The following is a 7764-nucleotide window of genomic DNA, read 5'->3' on the forward strand; positions in this document are numbered from 1 at the left end:
CACAATCAGTTTTTAATTTCTTTGTCTTTTATTTTTCACGAACTAGATCTAGGAGTGAAATGAACTAACTGTTTGAATTTTTGCTTAAGCCAATTAACATTTCACTTCAGCCATGGATTGAAGTGTTATTGCTTTCTGGTGTTGTGATTCTTATGCTTTGGTTGTATGTCAGGTACAAGGAGAGTTATACCCACATTTTGTGAACAAGACGAAAAAACCCTCAGAAGATTAAGAAGAGCTGAAAGAGGGAAAAACATTATTGGAGAAGAAGAGTCAGAAGAAGAATTCCAAGATATGGAGGAACACTTAACAAACCCACCAAATGGAGCTGAAGGAGCAGCCAATAACAACAATAATCCACCACAGAGAAGAGTTTTGGCTTCCTACACATGTGCAGATCCTAGACATTATGGGAGTAGCATTCTTACCCCAAATGTTAATGCAAATAACTTTGAACTAAAGCCACAACTCATCACCTTGGTTCAAAACAATTGTTCTTATGGAGGAGGACCACTTGAAGACCCTAACCAACACTTGTCCACCTTCTTGAGGATTTGTGACACTATCAAAACCAATGGTGTGCACCCTGACAGCTACAAGCTACTGCTATTTCCATTTTCTCTCAGAGACAAAGCCACTCAATGGTTGGAATCCTTCCCAAGAGACAGCATCAATAATTGGGATGATCTAGTAACCAAGTTCCTTGCCAAGTTTTACCCACCTCAAAGAGTTATTAGATTAAAGACTGAAGTGCAAACATTCACACAAATGGATGCTGAACCCTTGTATGAGGCATGGGAACGATATAAAGCTCTAATCAGGAAGTGTCCACCAGGAATGTTCAGTGAGTGGGACAGATTGCAAAATTTCTATGAAGGCTTGACACTGAAATCTCAAGAGGCTTTGGATTATTCAACAGGAGGCTCTTTACAATTAATGAAAATGGCAGAGGAAGCTCAAAATCTCATTGATATGGTGGCCAACAATCAATATTTCTTTGCTCAACAAAGGCAACGCCAACCATCACAAAGGAAAGGAGTGATGGAGTTGGAAGGAGTGGACTCAATCTTGGCTCAAAACAAAATGATGCAGCAGCAAATTCAACAACAATTTGAGCAAATAGCCAAGAGGATTGATAGCCTCCAAGTTGCAGCAGTTAACACAAGCCAACCATCATCCACATGGGGGCAAAATGAAGAAACTCAAGAGGAGCAGCAGCAAGAACAAGTCCAGTACATGCATAACCAAAATTCTGGGCCAAATGAAGTCTATGGTGATACTTACAACCCTTCTTGGAAGAACCACCCAAACCTTAGGTGGGGAGACAATCACAACCAGAATCAACAACCATGGCAGAGAAACTCAAATCAGAACACTTCAAGAAACAACCAAAACCACAACCAGCAGCAAACTAACCAAAACCCTTACAGAAAACCCCAAAACAACTACCCCAACTCCAACCATTACCCATCCAATAATCAAACCTCAAATCAAAACACTTACCCTCAACCCTTAACACCCCACAATCAACCAAGCTCACAAGAATCTCAAAGGATTAACAACTTGGAGCTCTTAATGGAAAAGATGATGAAAAATCAAGAGATGACATTGAGGAACCAGGAAGCCTCTATGAAAAATATGGAAAGACAAATTGGACAACTCTCCAAGCAGATTGCCATCGAAAGGCCATCAAGCTCACTACCAAGTGACACCATTCCTAATCCAAAAGAGGAGTGCAAGGCAATACAACTGAGGAGTGGAAAAATTCTGGTGAAAAATGAAGAAGTGACCAAGAAGCCAAAGGAAAGTGACAAGAAACAAGCTGAAGAAGAGAAAACCAATGATGAAGATGTAATAGCAAGCAAGCAGACCTCAGAAGAGCTCAAAGAAAAGGAAGATCAGTCACAAAAATCAAGGAAAGAGAAGGAAGCAATGAAAGAGCCAACCAAGGAACAAAGGCAGGGAGTGAACTTCACACCACCTTTGCCATATCCTCAAAGGTTCAACAAAGAGACTAAGGACTGATGTGTGGAAAACGATCCAACACAAAACTCACCGGCAAGTGTACCAGGTCGCATCAAGTAATAATAACTCACATGAGTGAGGTCGATCCCACAGGGATTGAAGGATTGAGCAATTTTAGTTTAGTGGTTGATTTAGTCAAGCGAATCAAGTATTGGTTGAGTGGTTTGTATTTGACAAAAAACTAAATTGCTTGAAATGTAAAGGGAGAGGGGAAATTGCAGTAAATGAAAGAGCAAAGGAAGTAAAAGTGCTAAATCTTAGAGTGCAAGTAATATAAATTGCAGAAACTTAAATTGCAAGAAATGTAAATGACTGAATCTTAAAGTGCAAGAAATGTAAATTGCTTAAATTATAAAAGGAATTGGGAATTGGGATTGCAGAATTTAAACAAGCAAAGGTAAATTGCAATAAACAGAAGAGTAGAGGATTAATTGAATTAAACTAGATCTCAACAGAAAAGTAAAAATGCTTTGAGAATTTAAAAACAGAGAATGAGCAATGCTTAATTTGCAGCAATTTAAAAGAGGTTGAAGATCTCAAGAGTGAAAGAGACTAGATAACAAGTCTAGATCTCAAATCCTTCCTTGATCCAACAAGAACAATTGCAAAGGAAATAAAGAAAAGCAAATTGCAGGAAGAGTAGAGGAATGAAGCAGTAAAATAAACAGAAAATGAAATTCAATTATGCAGAAAAATTAAACAAGATCTCAAGGTGAGATTGAAACAGAAGTTCTTCAATTCTTCACCCAAGATCCAAAGCAAGGAAATTAAAGAGTGCTTAAGTAAGAACCAAGAAGAAGAGAGATCAATTCCCCTTCCAAGTTCTCAGAAATACAAATTCAAAGTAAAGAGCTCAAAAATGAAAATGACAATTAAAAGAAAAATTCAAAGTAAAATCTAAAAGTGTCAAAAGGGTAAAAGTCCTAATTACATCAAACTAACTCCTATTTATACACTTTCTATTCTTGGATTTTAGAATTTGGATGGCTTTTGATTTGGTGAAGAAATGAATTAAGTTGGATTTTTAATCCATTTTTTTTAGCCCAAATGCACCTCCCAGGGGTAAGCTCAATTGGAAAAACCAACTGAGCATTCCATTGTTGCTGCCCGTGTCATTTGGTACGTGCGTCCCAGCCTTGGTGTGTTGATTGCACTAGAGCTCAGTTAGAATTTTGAACTGAGCTCTAGGCCGTGTCATGGTGCGCGTTATACTTGCTTGGCCGTGTCAAATTGCGTATGACAAGCTCCTTTGTGAGCTTTTGTTGCACCAAAGAGTGGGAGAAGGGGGGAAGGTAGTGCTCAGTTGGAAAATCCAACTGAGCTTCCTTGGTGCAGCGCCTTGTTTTCAGCCTCAAGGTCCCAGGTTCAAATCCTGGTGGGAGCAAGTGGAGGAAATCTTGAAGCTAATTTCCTTGGATGAGTGGGTGCTCCTCCTTATGTTTTAAGGAACTCCCAGGTTCGAAACTTGGCTCAAGCATTTAAGCTATTTCCTCTTGATTTTCCTTGCAAGCTTAGTGACACTCCTTTCTTATGTTTCAAGGAATTCCCAAGTTCGATTCCTAGAGGAAGCACTTTAGCTATTTCTCTTGATTTTTTCTTGCAAGGAGTAGCGTGTGGTTCCAAGTTCGAACCATGGAGGAGGCATTTTGGCTAATTCTTCATGATTTCTTTTGTGAGGAACGTTCCTTGCCTTCCCTTGGTCCTTGGTTCGAATCTTGGTGGCTTCACTCATGGGATTTTTGCTTTGAATTAATTTCTTAGAGCCCCCGATAAAGCTCAATTTGTGAACTGAGCTTCATGTTGCCTCCTTGCTTTTTTTTAGTGCTCAGTTGACTAAGTGAACTGAGCTTTGTACCTTGCCTTCTCATTTTATCACTTGTGAAGCTCAGTTCACTTTTCCAACTTAGCTTCCATTCTTCCTTGATCTTTGCCACGCTTTTTCTCTCCTTTGAGCACGCTTTTTACTTCCTTTGGAACGTCCCTTATGCCACGCTTTTCTTATTTTCTTCTTTCTTCACCTACAAGTAATCAAATCAACCAATCAAAGTATCACCAAATTCACAAGGTTTATAAATCATTAAAATTCAATTAAATTTAGCTTAAACCTCATGATTTAACATCAATTACATGGTGGTTGTTTGATTTAAAGAAGTCATGCATTTTCATTCTAAATTACTTACTTAGAATGCAAGAAAGTGCATAAAACCTAATAAAAACAAAGAAAAAGGCTAGTGAAACTAGGCTAAGATGACTTGTCATTACAACACCAAACTTAAAACTTGCTTGTCCCCAAGCAAGCAGTAAAACATAAAGAAAATTACTAGAAGCAGAGAAGTGTATAAGCCTTTTATTGGAAGACATTGAATACTAGTAAATGGGGTTTTTATGCATGGTATCTTAGTGATTTTTATTCTGTGGCTGAGACATCAACATCCCTTTGGATCCTTACTTGAATTACACAAAAAATTGAAACTTGTTATTGCTTGGTCCCTGGTTTTTTTTTTTTTTGTTACTCTCTTTCTTGGCTGAGGCTTAATGCTATGTTGTAAGGCAGCTTTTTAGAGTAAGCTTTTAGCCAGCATTCCCGCCCCAGTTGGTTCAAGATGCTAGGTGTTGAAATAACCCTATGGGCTTACTTGCTCAAGCCTCTCCTTAGCACACACACATCACAGGCATTTAGCTTGTTTTGTTCATCTCTGTTTGTTCTTTGGAAATTGATGCCCAGTGATGACATGTCACCATGTCATGTTTTTCTATGCTTTTACATACAAGAAATTAATGATTAGTGCTTAAATATTGCATTCTTTGGTGCTTAAATGGTATATTTCTTTGATCTTTTGATTTAATAAACTTTGTAGGAAATAAGAAGAAAAAGAAGCAAAGAAGCACAAAATAAGCTAAAAAGGAGAAAAAAAGAGCTTTGGGGCACACTTTGAAGTTGGAGCACACTTTGGAGCCTTAGGCCACGCTTTTAAAAGCGTGGCCCATGACCATATCAAGGAAGCTTCATCAGCACAGCCACCCAGGAGCTCAACGTTTGCGCCAACGTTTGCCTCAAACGTGAGGTCAAACGTTGGCTAAGGAATACCTTGGGAAATGTTGCTCCCCACAGCCTAAAGGGGTATACTTCCAACAAGAATAACTTGAGCTACAGAGCTCCAAATGAGGTGATTCAAAAAGCAATGGAAAGTAGGAATCGAGAGCTTTCCAAGCATATATAGCACTGCATGGTAGACACTAAAATTGAGGGAGAAAACTGCCCCGAAATGTACATAAACGAACATGTTGGCAACCTGCAGTGAGGCCAACTGACCTCTACACCTTCGACGGAGTATAACTCGAGCTGTGGAGCTCCAAATGATGCGCTTCCAATTTCATTGGAAAGTAGACATTCAGGGCTTTCCAACATTGTATAATAGTATGGGGTGGACAATGCATTTGAGCCTCCAAAACCTGACGTTTTCGTCCATGTTTGAGGCAAACGTCGCCTCAAACGTTGCACACCAAAGCCAACGACCCTGTCCCCTTTAAAGGAGCATAACTTGAGTTGTAGATTTCCAATTAAGATGATTCCAGTTGGGTTAGAAAGCTGACATTTAGAGCTTTCCAACGATATATGGCAATTCATATTTGGCACGAAATTGAGGCATGAGTGAAAGGCATTGATGAGCGGATAATTTATACGCTTTTTGGCATTGTTTTTAGTATGTTTTTAGTAGAATCTAGTTACTTTTAGGGATGTTTTTATTAGTTTTTATGTTAAATTCACATTTCTGGACTTTACTATGAGTTTGTGTGTTTTTTTGTGATTTCAGTTATTTTCTGGCTGAAATTGAGGGACTTGAGCAAAAATCAGATTCAGAGGTTGAAAAAGGACTGCTGATGCTGTTGGATTCTGACCTCCCTGCACTCAAAGTGGATTTTCTGGAGCTACAGAACTCGAAATGGCGCGCTTCCAATTGCGTTGGAAAGTAGACATCCAGGGCTTTCCAGCAATATATAATAGTCCATACTTTGGCCAAGAATTGACGACGTAAACTGGCGTTCAACGCCAGCCTTCTGCCCAAATCTGGCGTCCAGCGCCAGAAAAGGATCCAAAACCAGAGTTGAACGCCCAAACTGGCACAAAAACTGGCGTTCAACTCCACAAATGGCCTCTGCACGTGCTACACTTAAGCTCAGCCCAAACACACGTCAAGTGGGCCCCGGAAGTGGATTTATACATCAAATACTTACTCATGTAAACCCTAGTAGCTAGTTTATTATAAATAGGACCTCTTACTATTGTATTAGGTATCCTGGATTGTATTTTGATCCTGTGATCACGTTTTAAAGGCATCTTTAAGGACCAAATGTTGCTAGATGGATGCCCTGGAGGGGAGCCCACGTTTGCGCCAACGTTTGCCTCAAACGTGAGGTCAAACGTGAGTGACAGCAAAATGGCCATTCTGCATAATGCCTTCACGAAGATGTTTGAGCCAACAATCATCCACTAAAGTTGCTTGATCCATCAATCCTCGTGGGATCGACCTCACTCACGTGAGTTTTACTACTTGATGCGACCCGATATACTTGCCGGTTAGTTTTGGGTGTTTTGGAAATTCGTTTTTCCACAAATTTTCCCATCAAGTTTTTGGCGCCGTTGCTGGGGATTGATTTAGATCAACAATGATTAAGTGGGTGAGAAGTCTAGATCAAGCATTTTCTTTATTTTTGTTCTCTGTTCTAAGTTGAAACCAAGGTGTTTGAGTTATTGCCTCACTAAGAAATTCATCTCTGAGATATGAATTTCAATTTTCCTTGGTGTTGTGTTTTACAAAATTCAAATGGAGTTCAACTCATCGTATGATCAAACAAATTTTATGGGATATTACCCACCATCACCAATCTCTAATGGTGGCTGGGAATATCACCAAGAGAATACACATTCTGAGCACTCCAATTCATGGAGATTTGCTTCAGAGACACAAGATGAGCAAAAAAATCATATGGGATACCAACCACCACCACAAAATGATTCATATCATTATTCTCATGGTAGATGGAAACATCACCAAAGAATGGAAGAGCATTTACCCTCACGTCCCAGTTTCTCATTTGAAAGTTCTTCATCACTTGATTATGCCTTAACACAAAGTTTCCTCCAAAATCCATACAAGTCATCCCATCAATCACACAACTCATTCCATACCCCTCAACACAACTTCACCACAACACATCCATGTCACCAAAATTACTCTCAACCTTCATCTCTTGAATTAGCAGTTGAGGATTACCTTCAATGGTCCAAAGAACCCTTAGAAAGCCAATGCCAAGCCATTGAAATACACAGAAAACTCGTGGAAAGATACACACAACCCCAATCCTGGAAAGAAACCATCCTCAAGAAGATGAATGGGCCCTCAGAGCAAACAAGGAGGAACTTAGAACCATCAACCAGTGAGGATGAAGATCAATTTAAGGGTGAGAAAGTGGAAAAGCAAGATGAGGAGGCTACTGCATCAAGTGAACTTTCAATGAAGAATGAGGTGGTGGAAAATGAAACCACACTTGAGGTGACAAAGGAACATGAACATTCACAACCCTCACAAACTTCCCTTGAATCTGTGATCAAAAAATATGAAGAGGAGATGAAGAAATCTTGGGAAGAACAACAAACCTCCTCCATAAAAGAGCTATTAAAGCAAATGTTGAGTGCAAGGGAGGAAGTGGAAGAGCAAGAAAGTGAAGAAGTCATTC

The sequence above is a fragment of the Arachis ipaensis genome, chromosome B06 (genome assembly GCF_000816755.2).
Source record: "Arachis ipaensis cultivar K30076 chromosome B06, Araip1.1, whole genome shotgun sequence".
Taxonomy (NCBI): domain Eukaryota; kingdom Viridiplantae; phylum Streptophyta; class Magnoliopsida; order Fabales; family Fabaceae; genus Arachis; species Arachis ipaensis.